Raw genomic sequence first — 16,722 nt, 5'->3', positions numbered from 1 at the left:
GCATTCGGAAATGTAAGGCAGGGCGTCCCTCGCCGCATTTGCTACGATGTCCATTTGCTACTTCTGCAGAAGTGGCGGCGGCGGCGACGACGACGACGACGACGACGACGACGACGACGACGACGACGACAACCGCGGAAGGCTCTGAGATATGTGAGAAATACATCTATAAAATATATTTCAGACTGTCCCATCCCACCTTATGCTGTACCGCTTTGGCAAATGCTTTATCTGCGCCATTCGCCTTAATCACATCTGAGAGTAATTCTTAATAAAACGCCTCTCGCTAATTGTTAGTCATCCCAGATACTGTTTGCTATAAGGCCACGACGCGCAACTGATATCCAAAATTCGTCTGCCTCCTGTGAGGATCGAACTCACGACCCCTGGTTTACTAGACCAGTGCTCTGCCACTGAGCTAAAGAGGCGCGGCCTAGCGGTACTTTTGGGTACTTCATCCTTACGGTCGTCTGGATCATCAGACTTCAGCTGACAACACTTCATATTACCGTCTAATATTTGCAGCTATGGCGACCCATTACTGCTTGCCTACACATCTGACACGTAAAGGAAGTGCTCTCCAAATAACACCACTTGCATTTCAGAACATGTCTTTCACACATGTCTACAAAATCACCTTCACCTTCAAATACAGTTTCGTAGCGACTGACGGAGACGTAGGCAAAGTTTAAAGTTGCTATTTCCATTACATCACGTTAATCAGAAAAACGGTAAGTTACATCTGCAGAGGAACAAAATTCCGTTCCTCCCCACGTGGGGCTCGAACCCACGACCCTGGGATTAAGAGCTTATGTTCTACCGACTGAGCTAGCCGCGCTGCCTCGGTGAGTATATGCCGGTTAGCACGTCACACAGTACTCGTTTGGGTTGATTGGTCCCATACAGAACCTCCCCATGTTGCCTAATGTTTTCCTAACGTCACACTCGTCACGTAGTTCACTTTTATTTCATAATCATTTCTGAGAGGTAACAGAATTGCATGACAACCTGCAGAGCTAGTTTCGTCAAAATTAACACACATACTTGATGTGACTCATAAGCCGAACGAGTTACTTTCCGACGTTATTTTAGATGTGCAAGTGCCAGTCAAAAACACGCGGCGACGGCAATATGCAAACCAATTCGCTAGTTAACACCGGTCTTGTTGTGCGTGTTTCAAGCTCAAGAGCATCTCCAAGCAGAAAATGATCAACAGCAACGTTCACACGGTTTCGTACTGCTCAAGTGCTGCACTAAAACGGTATGTTTCTTTTTCATATCTGGAAAAACACGACCGAGAGAGGAATCAAACACGCAATCTTCGGATACGAAGTCCGACGCCTTATCCATTAGGCCACACGGTCACTGACAAACAAGTGGAACTTATATACGACTCATCTCAAAACGCTCACACCACTGAGGAGTTGTGTTTTCGTTCTACACAGACGCTGCCCCTTGCTCTTTCCCACCCATTTGATACATTCAACCTGCTACGAGACCTACCAAATATAGACTGGGAAACTAAACCACACACTTTGTGCATTCGGAAATGTAAGGCAGGGCGTCCCTCGCCGCATTTTCTACGATGTCCATTTGCTACTTATGCAGAAGTGGCGGCGGCGGCGACGACGACGACGACGACGACGACAACCGCGGAAGGCTCTGAGATATGTGAGAAATACATCTATAAAATATATTTCAGACTGTCCCATCCCACCTTATGCTGTACCGTTTTGGCAAATGCTTTATCTGCGCCATTCGCCTTAATCACATCTGAGAGTAATTCTTAATAAAACGCCTCTCGCTAATTGTTAGTCATCCCAGATACTGTTTGCTATAAGGCCACGACGCGCAACTGATATCCAAAATTCGTCTGCCTCCTGTGAGGATCGAACTCACGACCCCTGGTTTACTAGACCAGTGCTCTGCCACTGAGCTAAAGAGGCGCGGCCTAGCGGTACTTTTGCGTACTTCATCCTTACGGTCGTCTGGATCATCAGACTTCAGCTGACAACACTTCATATTACCGTCTAATATTTGCAGCTATGGCGACCCATTACTGCTTGCCTACACATCTGACACGTAAAGGAAGTGCTCTCCAAATAACACCACTTGCATTTCAGAACATGTCTTTCACACATGTCTACAAAATCACCTTCACCTTCAAATACAGTTTCGTAGCGACTGACGGAGACGTAGGCAAAGTTTAAAGTTGCTATTTCCATTACATCACGTTAATGAGAAAAACGGTAAGTTACATCTGCAGAGGAACAAAATTCCGTTCCTCCCCACGTGGGGCTCGAACCCACGACCCTGGGACTAAGAGCCTTATGTTCTACCGACTGAGCTAGCCGCGCTGCCTCGGTGAGTATATGCCGGTTAGCACGTCACACAGTACTCGTTTGGGTTGATTGGTCCCATACAGAACCTCCCCATGTTGCCTAATGTTTTCCTAACGTCACACTCGTCACGTAGTTCACTTTTATTTCATAATCATTTCTGAGAGGTAACAGAATTGCATGACAACCTGCAGAGCTAGTTTCGTCAAAATTAACACACATACTTGATGTGACTCATAAGCCGAACGAGTTACTTTCCGACGTTATTTTAGATGTGCAAGTGCCAGTCAAAAACACGCGGCGACGGCAATATGCAAACCAATTCGCTAGTTAACACCGGTCTTGTTGTGCGTGTTTCAAGCTCAAGAGCATCTCCAAGCAGAAAATGGTCAACAGCAACGTTCACACGGTTTCGTACTGCTCAAGTGCTGCACTAAAACGGTATGTTTCTTTTTCATATCTGGAAAAACACGACCGAGAGAGGAATCAAACACGCAATCTTCGGATACGAAGTCCGACGCCTTATCCATTAGGCCACACGGTCACTGACAAACAAGTGGAACTTATATACGACTCATCTCAAAATGCTCACACCACTGAGGAGTTGTGTTTTCGTTCTACACAGACGCTGCCCCTTGCTCTTTCCCACCCATTTGATACATTCAACCTGCTACGAGACCTACCAAATATAGACTGGGAAACTAAACCACACACTTTGTGCATTCGGAAATGTAAGGCAGGGCGTCCCTCGCCACATTTGCTACGATGTCCATTTGCTACTTCTGCAGAAGTGGCGGCGGCGGCGGCGACGACGACGACGACGACGACGACGACGACGACGACGACGACAACCGCGGAAGGCTCTGAGATATGTGAGAAATACATCTATAAAATATATTTCAGACTGTCCCATCCCACCTTATGCTGTACCGCTTTGGCAAATGCTTTATCTGCGCCATTCGCCTTAATCACATCTGAGAGTAATTCTTAATAAAACGCCTCTCGCTAATTGTTAGTCATCCCAGATACTGTTTGCTATAAGGCCACGACGCGCAACTGATATCCAAAATTCGTCTGCCTCCTGTGAGGATCGAACTCACGACCCCTGGTTTACTAGACCAGTGCTCTGCCACTGAGCTAAAGAGGCGCGGCCTAGCGGTACTTTTGCGTACTTCATCCTTACGGTCGTCTGGATCATCAGACTTCAGCTGACAACACTTCATATTACCGTCTAATATTTGCACCTATGGCGACCCATTACTGCTTGCCTACACATCTGACACGTAAAGGAAGTGCTCTCCAAATAACACCACTTGCATTTCAGAACATGTCTTTCACACATGTCTACAAAATCACCTTCACCTTCAAATACAGTTTCGTAGCGACTGACAGAGACGTAGGCAAAGTTTAAAGTTGCTGTTTCCATTACATCACGTTAATCAGAAAAACGGTAAGTTACATCTGCAGAGGAACAAAATTCTGTTCCTCCCCACGTGGGGCTCGAACCCACGACCCTGGGATTAAGAGCCTTATGTTCTACCGACTGAGCTAGCCGCGCTGCCTCGGTGAGTATATGCCGGTTAGCACGTCACACAGTACTCGTTTGGGTTGATTGGTCCCATACAGAACCTCCCCATGTTGCCTAATGTTTTCCTAACGTCACACTCGTCACGTAGTTCACTTTTATTTCATAATCATTTCTGAGAGGTAACAGAATTGCATGACAACCTGCAGAGCTAGTTTCGTCAAAATTAACACACATACTTGATGTGACTCATAAGCCGAACGAGTTACTTTCCGACGTTATTTTAGATGTGCAAGTGCCAGTCAAAAACACGCGGCGACGGCAATATGCAAACCAATTCGCTAGTTAACACCGGTCTTGTTGTGCGTGTTTCAAGCTCAAGAGCATCTCCAAGCAGAAAATGGTCAACAGCAACGTTCACACGGTTTCGTACTGCTCAAGTGCTGCACTAAAACGGTATGTTTCTTTTTCATATCTGGAAAAACACGACCGAGAGAGGAATCAAACACGCAATCTTCGGATACGAAGTCCGACGCATTATCCATTAGGCCACACGGTCACTGACAAACAAGTGGAACTTATATACGACTCATCTCAAAACGCTCACACCACTGAGGAGTTGTGTTTTCGTTCTACACAGACGCTGCCCCTTGCTCTTTCCCACCCATTTGATACATTCAACCTGCTACGAGACCTACCAAATATAGACTGGGAAACTAAACCACACACTTTGTGCATTCGGAAATGTAAGGCAGGGCGTCCCTCGCCGCATTTGCTACGATGTCCATTTGCTACTTCTGCAGAAGTGGCGACGACGACGACGACGACGACGACGACGACGACGACGACGACGACGACGACGACGACGACGACGACGACGACAACCGCGGAAGGCTCTGAGATATGTGAGAAATACATCTATAAAATATATTTCAGACTGTCCCATCCCACCTTATGCTGTACCGCTTTGGCAAATGCTTTATCTGCGCCATTCGCCTTAATCACATCTGAGAGTAATTCTTAATAAAACGCCTCTCGCTAATTGTTAGTCATCCCAGATACTGTTTGCTATAAGGCCACGACGCGCAACTGATATCCAAAATTCGTCTGCATCCTGTGAGGATCGAACTGACGACCCCTGGTTTACTAGACCAGTGCTCTGCCACTGAGCTAAAGAGGCGCGGCCCAGCGGTACTTTTGCGTACTTCATCCTTACGGTCGTCTGGATCATCAGACTTCAGCTGACAACACTTCATATTACCGTCTAATATTTGCAGCTATGGCGACCCATTACTGCTTGCCTACACATCTGACACGTAAAGGAAGTGCTCTCCAAATAACACCACTTGCATTTCAGAACATGTCTTTCACACATGTCTACAAAATCACCTTCACCTTCAAATACAGTTTCGTAGTGACTGACGGAGACGTAGGCAAAGTTTAAAGTTGCTATTTCCATTACATCACGTTAATCAGAAAAACGGTAAGTTACATCTGCAGAGGAACAAAATTCCGTTCCTCCCCACGTGGGGCTCGAACCCACGACCCTGCGATTAAGAGCCTTATGTTCTACCGACTGAGCTAGCCGCGCTGCCTCGGTGAGTATATGCCGGTTAGCACGTCACACAGTACTCGTTTGGGTTGATTGGTCCCATACAGAACCTCCCCATGTTGCCTAATGTTTTCCTAACGTCACACTCGTCACGTAGTTCACTTTTATTTCATAATCATTTCTGAGAGGTAACAGAATTGCATGACAACCTGCAGAGCTAGTTTCGTCAAAATTAACACACATACTTGATGTGACTCATAAGCCGAACGAGTTACTTTCCGACGTTATTTTAGATGTGCAAGTGCCAGTCAAAAACACGCGGCGACGGCAATATGCAAACCAATTCGCTAGTTAACACCGGTCTTGTTGTGCGTGTTTCAAGCTCAAGAGCATCTCCAAGCAGAAAATGGTCAACAGCAACGTTCACACGGTTTCGTACTGCTCAAGTGCTGCACTAAAACGGTATGTTTCTTTTTCATATCTGGAAAAACACGACCGAGAGAGGAATCAAACACGCAATCTTCGGATACGAAGTCCGACGCCTTATCCATTAGGCCACACGGTCACTGACAAACAAGTGGAACTTATATACGACTCATCTCAAAACGCTCACACCACTGAGGAGTTGTGTTTTCGTTCTACACAGACGCTGCCCCTTGCTCTTTCCCACCCATTTGATACATTCAACCTGCTACGAGACCTACCAAATATAGACTGGGAAACTAAACCACACACTTTGTGCATTCGGAAATGTAAGGCAGGGCATCCCTCGCCGCATTTGCTACGATGTCCATTTGCTACTTCTGCAGAAGTGGCGGCGGCGACGACGACGACGACGACGACGACGACGACGACAACCGCGGAAGGATCTGAGATATGTGAGAAATACATCTATAAAATATATTTCAGACTGTCCCATCCCACCTTATGCTGTACCGCTTTGGCAAATCCTTTATCTGCGCCATTCGCCTTAATCACATCTGAGAGTAATTCTTAATAAAACGCCTCTCGCTAATTGTTAGTCATCCCAGATACTGTTTGCTATAAGGCCACGACGCGCAACTGATATCCAAAATTCGTCTGCCTCCTGTGAGGATCGAACTCACGACCCCTGGTTTAATAGACCAGTGCTCTGCCACTGAGCTAAAGAGGCGCGGCCTAGCGGTACTTTTGCGTACTTCATCCTTACGGTCGTCTGGATCATCAGACTTCAGCTGACAACACTTCATATTACCGTCTAATATTTGCAGCTATGGCGACCCATTACTGCTTGCCGACACATCTGACACGTAAAGGAAGTGCTCTCCAAATAACACCACTTGCATTTCAGAACATGTCTTTCACACATGTCTACAAAATCACCTTCACCTTCAAATACAGTTTCGTAGCGACTGACGGAGACGTAGGCAAAGTTTAAAGTTGCTATTTCCATTACATCACGTTAATCAGAAAAACGGTAAGTTACATCTGCAGAGGAACAAAATTCCGTTCCTCCCCACGTGGGGCTCGAACCCACGACCCTAGGATTAAGAGCCTTATGTTCTACCGACTGAGCTAGCCGCGCTGCCTCGGTGAGTATATGCCGGTTAGCACGTCACACAGTACTCGTTTGGGTTGATTGGTCCCATACAGAACCTCTCCATGTTGCCTAATGTTTTCCTAACGTCACACTCGTCACGTAGTTCACTTTTATTTCATAATCATTTCTGAGAGGTAACAGAATTGCATGACAACCTGCAGAGCTAGTTTCGTCAAAATTAACACACATACTTGATGTGACTCATAAGCCGAACGAGTTACTTTCCGACGTTATTTTAGATGTGCAAGTGCCAGTCAAAAACACGCGGCGACGGCAATATGCAAACCAATTCGCTAGTTAACACCGGTCTTGTTGTGCGTGTTTCAAGCTCAAGAGCATCTCCAAGCAGAAAATGGTCAACAGCAACGTTCACACGGTTTCGTACTGCTCAAGTGCTGCACTAAAACGGTATGTTTCTTTTTCATATCTGGACATATCTGGAAAAACACGACCGAGAGAGGAATCAAACACGCAATCTTCGGATACGAAGTCCGACGCCTTATCCATTAGGCCACACGGTCACTGACAAACAAGTGGAACTTATATACGACTCATCTCAAAACGCTCACACCACTGAGGAGTTGTGTTTTCGTTCTACACAGACGCTGCCCCTTGCTCTTTCCCACCCATTTGATACATTCAATCTGCTACGAGACCTACCAAATATAGACTGGGAAACTAAACCACACACTTTGTGCATTCGGAAATGTAAGGCAGGGCGTCCCTCGCCGCATTTGCTACGATGTCCATTTGCTACTTCTGCAGAAGTGGCGGCGGCGACGACGACGACGACGACGACGACGACGACAACCGCGGAAGGCTCTGAGATATGTGAGAAATACATCTATAAAATATATTTCAGACTGTCCCATCCCACCTTATGCTGTACCGCTTTGGCAAATGCTTTATCTGCGCCATTCGCCTTAATCACATCTGAGAGTAATTCTTAATAAAACGCCTCTCGCTAATTGTTAGTCATCCCAGATACTGTTTGCTATAAGGCCACGACGCGCAACTGATATCCAAAATTCGTCTGCCTCCTGTGAGGATCGAACTCACGCCCCCTGGTTTACTAGACCAGTGCTCTGCCACTGAGCTAAAGAGGCGCGGCCTAGCGGTACTTTTGCGTACTTCATCCTTACGGTCGTCTGGATCATCAGACTTCAGCTGACAACACTTCATATTACCGTCTAATATTTGCAGCTATGGCGACCCATTACTGCTTGCCTACACATCTGACACGTAAAGGAAGTGCTCTCCAAATAACACCACTTGCATTTCAGAACATGTCTTTCACACATGTCTACAAAATCACCTTCACCTTCAAATACAGTTTCGTAGCGACTGACGGAGACGTAGGCAAAGTTTAAAGTTGCTATTTCCATTACATCACGTTAATGAGAAAAACGGTAAGTTACATCTGCAGAGGAACAAAATTCCGTTCCTCCCCACGTGGGGCTCGAACCCACGACCCTGCGATTAAGAGCCTTATGTTCTACCGACTGAGCTAGCCGCGCTGCCTCGGTGAGTATATGCCGGTTAGCACGTCACACAGTACTCGTTTGGGTTGATTGGTCCCATACAGAACCTCCCCATGTTGCCTAATGTTTTCCTAACGTCACACTCGTCACGTAGTTCACTTTTATTTCATAATCATTTCTGAGAGGTAACAGAATTGCATGACAACCTGCAGAGCTAGTTTCGTCAAAATTAACACACATACTTGATGTGACTCATAAGCCGAACGAGTTACTTTCCGACGTTATTTTAGATGTGCAAGTGCCAGTCAAAAACACGCGGCGACGGCAATATGCAAACCAATTCGCTAGTTAACACCGGTCTTGTTGTGCGTGTTTCAAGCTCAAGAGCATCTCCAAGCAGAAAATGGTCAACAGCAACGTTCACACGGTTTCGTACTGCTCAAGTGCTGCACTAAAACGGTATGTTTCTTTTTCATATCTGGAAAAACACGACCGAGAGAGGAATCAAACACGCAATCTTCGGATACGAAGTCCGACGCCTTATCCATTAGGCCACACGGTCACTGACAAACAAGTGGAACTTATATACGACTCATCTCAAAACGCTCACACCACTGAGGAGTTGTGTTTTCGTTCTACACAGACGCTGCCCCTTGCTCTTTCCCACCCATTTGATACATTCAACCTGCTACGAGACCTACCAAATATAGACTGGGAAACTAAACCACACACTTTGTGCATTCGGAAATGTAAGGCAGGGCGTCCCTCGCCGCATTTGCTACGATGTCCATTTGCTACTTCTGCAGAAGTGGCGGCGGCGACGACGACGACGACGACGACGACGACGACGACAACCGCGGAAGGCTCTGAGATATGTGAGAAATACATCTATAAAATATATTTCAGACTGTCCCATCCCACCTTATGCTGTACCGCTTTGGCAAATGCTTTATCTGCGCCATTCGCCTTAATCACATCTGAGAGTAATTCTTAATAAAACGCCTCTCGCTAATTGTTAGTCATCCCAGATACTGTTTGCTATAAGGCCACGACGCGCAACTGATATCCAAAATTCGTCTGCCTCCTGTGAGGATCGAACTCACGACCCCTGGTTTACTAGACCAGTGCTCTGCCACTGAGCTAAAGAGGCGCGGCCTAGCGGTACTTTTGCGTACTTCATCCTTACGGTCGTCTGGATCATCAGACTTCAGCTGACAACACTTCATATTACCGTCTAATATTTGCACCTATGGCGACCCATTACTGCTTGCCTACACATCTGACACGTAAAGGAAGTGCTCTCCAAATAACACCACTTGCATTTCAGAACATGTCTTTCACACATGTCTACAAAATCACCTTCACCTTCAAATACAGTTTCGTAGCGACTGACGGAGACGTAGGCAAAGTTTAAAGTTGCTATTTCCATTACATCACGTTAATCAGAAAAACGGTAAGTTACATCTGCAGAGGAACAAAATTCCGTTCCTCCCCACGTGGGGCTCGAACCCACGACCCTGCGATTAAGAGCCTTATGTTCTACCGACTGAGCTAGCCGCGCTGCCTCGGTGAGTAAATGCCGGTTAGCACGTCACACAGTACTCGTTTGGGTTGATTGGTCCCATACAGAACCTCCCCATGTTGCCTAATGTTTTCCTAACGTCACACTCGTCACGTAGTTCACTTTTATTTCATAATCATTTCTGAGAGGTAACAGAATTGCATGACAACCTGCAGAGCTAGTTTCGTCAAAATTAACACACATACTTGATGTGACTCATAAGCCGAACGAGTTACTTTCCGACGTTATTTTAGATGTGCAAGTGCCAGTCAAAAACACGCGGCGACGGCAATATGCAAACCAATTCGCTAGTTAACACCGGTCTTGTTGTGCGTGTTTCAAGCTCAAGAGCATCTCCAAGCAGAAAATGGTCAACAGCAACGTTCACACGGTTTCGTACTGCTCAAGTGCTGCACTAAAACGGTATGTTTCTTTTTCATATCTGGAAAAACACGACCGAGAGAGGAATCAAACACGCAATCTTCGGATACGAAGTCCGACGCCTTATCCATTAGGCCACACGGTCACTGACAAACAAGTGGAACTTATATACGACTCATCTCAAAACGCTCACACCACTGAGGAGTTGTGTTTTCGTTCTACACAGACGCTGCCCCTTGCTCTTTCCCACCCATTTGATACATTCAACCTGCTACGAGACCTACCAAATATAGACTGGGAAACTAAACCACACACTTTGCGCATTCGGAAATGTAAGGCAGGGCGTCCCTCGCCGCATTTGCTACGATGTCCATTTGCTACTTCTGCAGAAGTGGCGGCGGCGGCGGCGACGACGACGACGACGACGACGACGACGACAACCGCGGAAGGCTCTGAGATATGTGAGAAATACATCTATAAAATATATTTCAGACTGTCCCATCCCACCTTATGCTGTACTGCTTTGGCAAATGCTTTATCTGCGCCATTCGCCTTAATCACATCTGAGAGTAATTCTTAATAAAACGCCTCTCGCTAATTGTTAGTCATCCCAGATACTGTTTGCTATAAGGCCACGACGCGCAACTGATATCCAAAATTCGTCTGCCTCCTGTGAGGATCGAACTCACGACCCCTGGTTTACTAGACCAGTGCTCTGCCACTGAGCTAAAGAGGCGCGGCCTAGCGGTACTTTTGCGTACTTCATCCTTACGGTCGTCTGGATCATCAGACTTCAGCTGACAACACTTCATATTACCGTCTAATATTTGCACCTATGGCGACCCATTACTGCTTGCCTACACATCTGACACGTAAAGGAAGTGCTCTCCAAATAACACCACTTGCATTTCAGAACATGTCTTTCACACATGTCTACAAAATCACCTTCACCTTCAAATACAGTTTCGTAGCGACTGACGGAGACGTAGGCAAAGTTTAAAGTTGCTATTTCCATTACATCACGTTAATCAGAAAAACGGTAAGTTACATCTGCAGAGGAACAAAATTCCGTTCCTCCCCACGTGGGGCTCGAACCCACAACCCTGCGATTAAGAGCCTTATGTTCTACCGACTGAGCTAGCCGCGCTGCCTCGGTGAGTATATGCCGGTTAGCACGTCACACAGTACTCGTTTGGGTTGATTGGTCCCATACAGAACCTCCCCATGTTGCCTAATGTTTTCCTAACGTCACACTCGTCACGTAGTTCACTTTTATTTCATAATCATTTCTGAGAGGTAACAGAATTGCATGACAACCTGCAGAGCTAGTTTCGTCAAAATTAACACACATACTTGATGTGACTCATAAGCCGAACGAGTTACTTTCCGACGTTATTTTAGATGTGCAAGTGCCAGTCAAAAACACGCGGCGACGGCAATATGCAAACCAATTCGCTAGTTAACACCGGTCTTGTTGTGCGTGTTTCAAGCTCAAGAGCATCTCCAAGCAGAAAATGGTCAACAGCAACGTTCACACGGTTTCGTACTGCTCAAGTGCTGCACTAAAACGGTATGTTTCTTCTTCATATCTGGAAAAGCACGACCGAGAGAGGAATCAAACACGCAATCTTCGGATACAAAGTCCGACGCATTATCCATTAGGCCAGACGGTCACTGACAAACAAGTGGAACTTATATACGACTCATCTCAAAACGCTCACACCACTGAGGAGTTGTGTTTTCGTTCTACACAGACGCTGCCCCTTGCTCTTTCCCACCCATTTGATACATTCAACCTGCTACGAGACCTACCAAATATAGACTGGGAAACTAAACCACACACTTTGTGCATTCGGAAATGTAAGGCAGGGCGTCCCTCGCCGCATTTGCTACGATGTCCATTTGCTACTTCTGCAGAAGTGGCGGCGGCGGCGACGACGACGACGACGACGACGACGACGACGACGACGACAACCGCGGAAGGCTCTGAGATATGTGAGAAATACATCTATAAAATATATTTCAGACTGTCCCATCCCACCTTATGCTGTACCGCTTTGGCAAATGCTTTATCTGCGCCATTCGCCTTAATCACATCTGAGAGTAATTCTTAATAAAACGCCTCTCGCTAATTGTTAGTCATCCCAGATACTGTTTGCTATAAGGCCACGACGCGCAACTGATATCCAAAATTCGTCTGCCTCCTGTGAGGATCGAACTCACGACCCCTGGTTTACTAGACCAGTGCTCTGCCACTGAGCTAAAGAGGCGCGGCCTAGCGGTACTTTTGCGTACTTCATCCTTACGGTCGTCTGGATCATCAGACTTCAGCTGACAACACTTCATATTACCGTCTAATATTTGCAGCTATGGCGACCCATTACTGCTTGCCTACACATCTGACACGTAAAGGAAGTGCTCTCCAAATAACACCACTTGCATTTCAGAACATGTCTTTCACACATGTCTACAAAATCACCTTCACCTTCAAATACAGTTTCGTAGCGACTGACGGAGACGTAGGCAAAGTTTAAAGTTGCTATTTCCATTACATCACGTTAATCAGAAAAACGGTAAGTTACATCTGCAGAGGAACAAAATTCCGTTCCTCCCCACGTGGGGCTCGAACCCACGACCCTGGGATTAAGAGCCTTATGTTCTACCGACTGAGCTAGCCGCGCTGCCTCGGTGAGTATATGCCGGTTAGCACGTCACACAGTACTCGTTTGGGTTGATTGGTCCCATACAGAACCTCCCCATGTTGCCTAATGTTTTCCTAACGTCACACTCGTCACGTAGTTCACTTTTATTTCATAATCATTTCTGAGAGGTAACAGAATTGCATGACAACCTGCAGAGCTAGTTTCGTCAAAATTAACACACATACTTGATGTGACTCATAAGCCGAACGAGTTACTTTCCGACGTTATTTTAGATGTGCAAGTGCCAGTCAAAAACACGCGGCGACGGCAATATGCAAACCAATTCGCTAGTTAACACCGGTCTTGTTGTGCGTGTTTCAAGCTCAAGAGCATCTCCAAGCAGAAAATGGTCAACAGCAACGTTCACACGGTTTCGTACTGCTCAAGTGCTGCACTAAAACGGTATGTTTCTTTTTCATATCTGGAAAAACACGACCGAGAGAGGAATCAAACACGCAATCTTCGGATACGAAGTCCGACGCATTATCCATTAGGCCACACGGTCACTGACAAACAAGTGCAACTCATATACGACTCATCTCAAAACGCTCACACCACTGAGGAGTTGTGTTTTCGTTCTACACAGACGCTGCCCCTTGCTCTTTCCCACCCATTTGATACATTCAACCTGCTACGAGACCTACCAAATATAGACTGGGAAACTAAACCACACACTTTGTGCATTCGGAAATGTAAGGCAGGGCGTCCCTCGCCGCATTTGCTACGATGTCCATTTGCTACTTCTGCAGAAGTGGCGGCGGCTGCGGCGACGACGACGACGACGACGACGACGACGACAACCGCGGAAGGCTCTGAGATATGTGAGAAATACATCTATAAAATATATTTCAGACTGTCCCATCCCACCTTATGCTGTACCGCTTTGGCAAATGCTTTATCTGCGCCATTCGCCTTAATCACATCTGAGAGTAATTCTTAATAAAACGCCTCTCGCTAATTGTTAGTCATCCCAGATACTGTTTGCTATAAGGCCACGACGCGCAACTGATATCCAAAATTCGTCTGCCTCCTGTGAGGATCGAACTCAGGACCCCTGGTTTACTAGACCAGTGCTCTGCCACTGAGCTAAAGAGGCGCGGCCTAGCGGTACTTTTGCGTACTTCATCCTTACGGTCGTCTGGATCATCAGACTTCAGCTGACAACACTTCATATTACCGTCTAATATTTGCAGCTATGGCGACCCATTACTGCTTGCCTACACATCTGACACGTAAAGGAAGTGCTCTCCAAATAACACCACTTGCATTTCAGAACATGTCTTTCACACATGTCTACAAAATCACCTTCACCTTCAAATACAGTTTCGTAGCGACTGACGGAGACGTAGGCAAAGTTTAAAGTTGCTATTTCCATTACATCACGTTAATCAGAAAAACGGTAAGTTACATCTGCAGAGGAACAAAATTCCGTTCCTCCCCACGTGGGGCTCCAACCCACGACCCTGGGATTAAGAGCCTTATGTTCTACCGACTGAGCTAGCCGCGCTGCCTCGGTGAGTATATGCCGGTTAGCACGTCACACAGTACTCGTTTGGGTTGATTGGTCCCATACAGAACCTCCCCATGTTGCCTAATGTTTTCCTAACGTCACACTCGTCACGTAGTTCACTTTTATTTCATAATCATTTCTGAGAGGTAACAGAATTGCATGACAACCTGCAGAGCTAGTTTCGTCAAAATTAACACACATACTTGATGTGACTCATAAGCCGAACGAGTTACTTTCCGACGTTATTTTAGATGTGCAAGTGCCAGTCAAAAACACGCGGCGACGGCAATATGCAAACCAATTCGCTAGTTAACACCGGTCTTGTTGTGCGTGTTTCAAGCTCAAGAGCATCTCCAAGCAGAAAATGGTCAACAGCAACGTTCACACGGTTTCGTACTGCTCAAGTGCTGCACTAAAACGGTATGTTTCTTTTTCATATCTGGAAAAACACGACCGAGAGAGGAATCAAACACGCAATCTTCGGATACGAAGTCCGACGCCTTATCCATTAGGCCACACGGTCACTGACAAACAAGTGGAACTTATATACGACTCATCTCAAAACGCTCACACCACTGAGGAGTTCTGTTTTCGTTCTACACAGACGCTGCCCCTTGCTCTTTCCCACCCATTTGATACATTCAACCTGCTACGAGACCTACCAAATATAGACTGGGAAACTAAACCACACACTTTGTGCATTCGGAAATGTAAGGCAGGGCGTCCCTCGCCGCATTTGCTACGATGTCCATTTGCTACTTCTGCAGAAGTGGCGGCGGCGGCGACGACGACGACGACGACGACGACAACCGCGGAAGGCTCTGAGATATGTGAGAAATACATCTATAAAATATATTTCAGACTGTCCCATCCCACCTTATGCTGTACCGCTTTGGCAAATGCTTTATCTGCGCCATTCGCCTTAATCACATCTGAGAGTAATTCTTAATAAAACGCCTCTCGCTAATTGTCAGTCATCCCAGATACTGTTTGCTATAAGGCCACGACGCGCAACTGATATCCAAAATTCGTCTGCCTCCTGTGAGGATCGAACTCACGACCCCTGGTTTACTAGACCAGTGCTCTGCCACTGAGCTAAAGAGGCGCGGCCTAGCGGTACTTTTGCGTACTTCATCCTTACGGTCGTCTGGATCATCAGACTTCAGCTGACAACACTTCATATTACCGTCTAATATTTGCAGCTATGGCGACCCATTACTGCTTGCCTACACATCTGACACGTAAAGGAAGTGCTCTCCAAATAACACCACTTGCATTTCAGAACATGTCTTTCACACATGTCTACAAAATCACCTTCACCTTCAAATACAGTTTCGTAGCGACTGACGGAGACGTAGGCAAAGTTTAAAGTTGCTATTTCCATTACATCACGTTAATCAGAAAAACGGTAAGTTACATCTGCAGAGGAACAAAATTCCGTTCCTCCCCACGTGGGGCTCGAACCCACGACCCTGGGATTAAGAGCCTTATGTTCTACCGACTGAGCTAGCCGCGCTGCCTCGGTGAGTATATGCCGGTTAGCACGTCACACAGTACTCGTTTGGGTTGATTGGTCCCATACAGAACCTCCCCATGTTGCCTAATGTTTTCCTAACGTCACACTCGTCACGTAGTTCACTTTTATTTCATAATCATTTCTGAGAGGTAACAGAATTGCATGACAACCTGCAGAGCTAGTTTCGTCAAAATTAACACACATACTTGATGTGACTCATAAGCCGAACGAGTTACTTTCCGACGTTATTTTAGATGTGCAAGTGCCAGTCAAAAACACGCGGCGACGGCAATATGCAAACCAATTCGCTAGTTAACACCGGTCTTGTTGTGCGTGTTTTAAGCTGAAGAGCATCTCCAAGCAGAAAATGGTCAACAGCAACGTTCACACGGTTTCGTACTGCTCAAGTGCTGCACTAAAACGGTATGTTTCTTTTTCATATCTGGAAAAACACGACCGAGAGAGGAATCAAACACGCAATCTTCGGATACGAAGTCCGACGCCTTATCCATCAGGCCACACGGTCACTGACAAACAAGTGGAACTTATATACGACTCATCTCAAAACGCTCACAC

General features: G+C 46.3%; 11 non-coding genes across 11 annotated transcripts; all 11 read right to left on the bottom strand.

Moving 5' to 3' along the window:
• Nucleotides 1-356: 356 nt before the first annotated feature.
• Nucleotides 357-428, bottom strand: Trnat-agu (transfer RNA threonine (anticodon AGU)). Its single transcript has one exon. It is a non-coding gene; the product is annotated as a tRNA-Thr (tRNA).
• Nucleotides 429-1,874: 1,446 nt separating this feature from the next.
• Trnat-agu (transfer RNA threonine (anticodon AGU)) lies at nt 1,875-1,946 on the bottom strand. The gene has a single exon. It is a non-coding gene; the product is annotated as a tRNA-Thr (tRNA).
• Nucleotides 1,947-3,414: 1,468 nt separating this feature from the next.
• On the bottom strand, nt 3,415-3,486 carry Trnat-agu (transfer RNA threonine (anticodon AGU)). The gene has a single exon. It is a non-coding gene; the product is annotated as a tRNA-Thr (tRNA).
• A 1,486-nt stretch (nt 3,487-4,972) lies between these two features.
• Nucleotides 4,973-5,044, bottom strand: Trnat-agu (transfer RNA threonine (anticodon AGU)). The gene has a single exon. It is a non-coding gene; the product is annotated as a tRNA-Thr (tRNA).
• Nucleotides 5,045-6,497: 1,453 nt separating this feature from the next.
• Trnan-auu (transfer RNA asparagine (anticodon AUU)) lies at nt 6,498-6,569 on the bottom strand. Its single transcript has one exon. It is a non-coding gene; the product is annotated as a tRNA-Asn (tRNA).
• A 1,460-nt stretch (nt 6,570-8,029) lies between these two features.
• Trnat-agu (transfer RNA threonine (anticodon AGU)) lies at nt 8,030-8,101 on the bottom strand. Its single transcript has one exon. It is a non-coding gene; the product is annotated as a tRNA-Thr (tRNA).
• A 1,453-nt stretch (nt 8,102-9,554) lies between these two features.
• Trnat-agu (transfer RNA threonine (anticodon AGU)) lies at nt 9,555-9,626 on the bottom strand. The gene has a single exon. It is a non-coding gene; the product is annotated as a tRNA-Thr (tRNA).
• Nucleotides 9,627-11,082: 1,456 nt separating this feature from the next.
• Trnat-agu (transfer RNA threonine (anticodon AGU)) lies at nt 11,083-11,154 on the bottom strand. The gene has a single exon. It is a non-coding gene; the product is annotated as a tRNA-Thr (tRNA).
• A 1,462-nt stretch (nt 11,155-12,616) lies between these two features.
• Trnat-agu (transfer RNA threonine (anticodon AGU)) lies at nt 12,617-12,688 on the bottom strand. The gene has a single exon. It is a non-coding gene; the product is annotated as a tRNA-Thr (tRNA).
• Nucleotides 12,689-14,144: 1,456 nt separating this feature from the next.
• Nucleotides 14,145-14,216, bottom strand: Trnat-agu (transfer RNA threonine (anticodon AGU)). The gene has a single exon. It is a non-coding gene; the product is annotated as a tRNA-Thr (tRNA).
• A 1,447-nt stretch (nt 14,217-15,663) lies between these two features.
• On the bottom strand, nt 15,664-15,735 carry Trnat-agu (transfer RNA threonine (anticodon AGU)). The gene has a single exon. It is a non-coding gene; the product is annotated as a tRNA-Thr (tRNA).
• Nucleotides 15,736-16,722: the final 987 nt, after the last annotated feature.

Source organism: Schistocerca gregaria, chromosome 4 (genome assembly GCF_023897955.1).
Source record: "Schistocerca gregaria isolate iqSchGreg1 chromosome 4, iqSchGreg1.2, whole genome shotgun sequence".
In the NCBI taxonomy this organism is placed as follows: domain Eukaryota; kingdom Metazoa; phylum Arthropoda; class Insecta; order Orthoptera; family Acrididae; genus Schistocerca; species Schistocerca gregaria.
The sequence above is the reverse complement of the archived record's forward strand: the minus strand, read 5'-3'. Positions and strand labels throughout refer to the sequence as shown.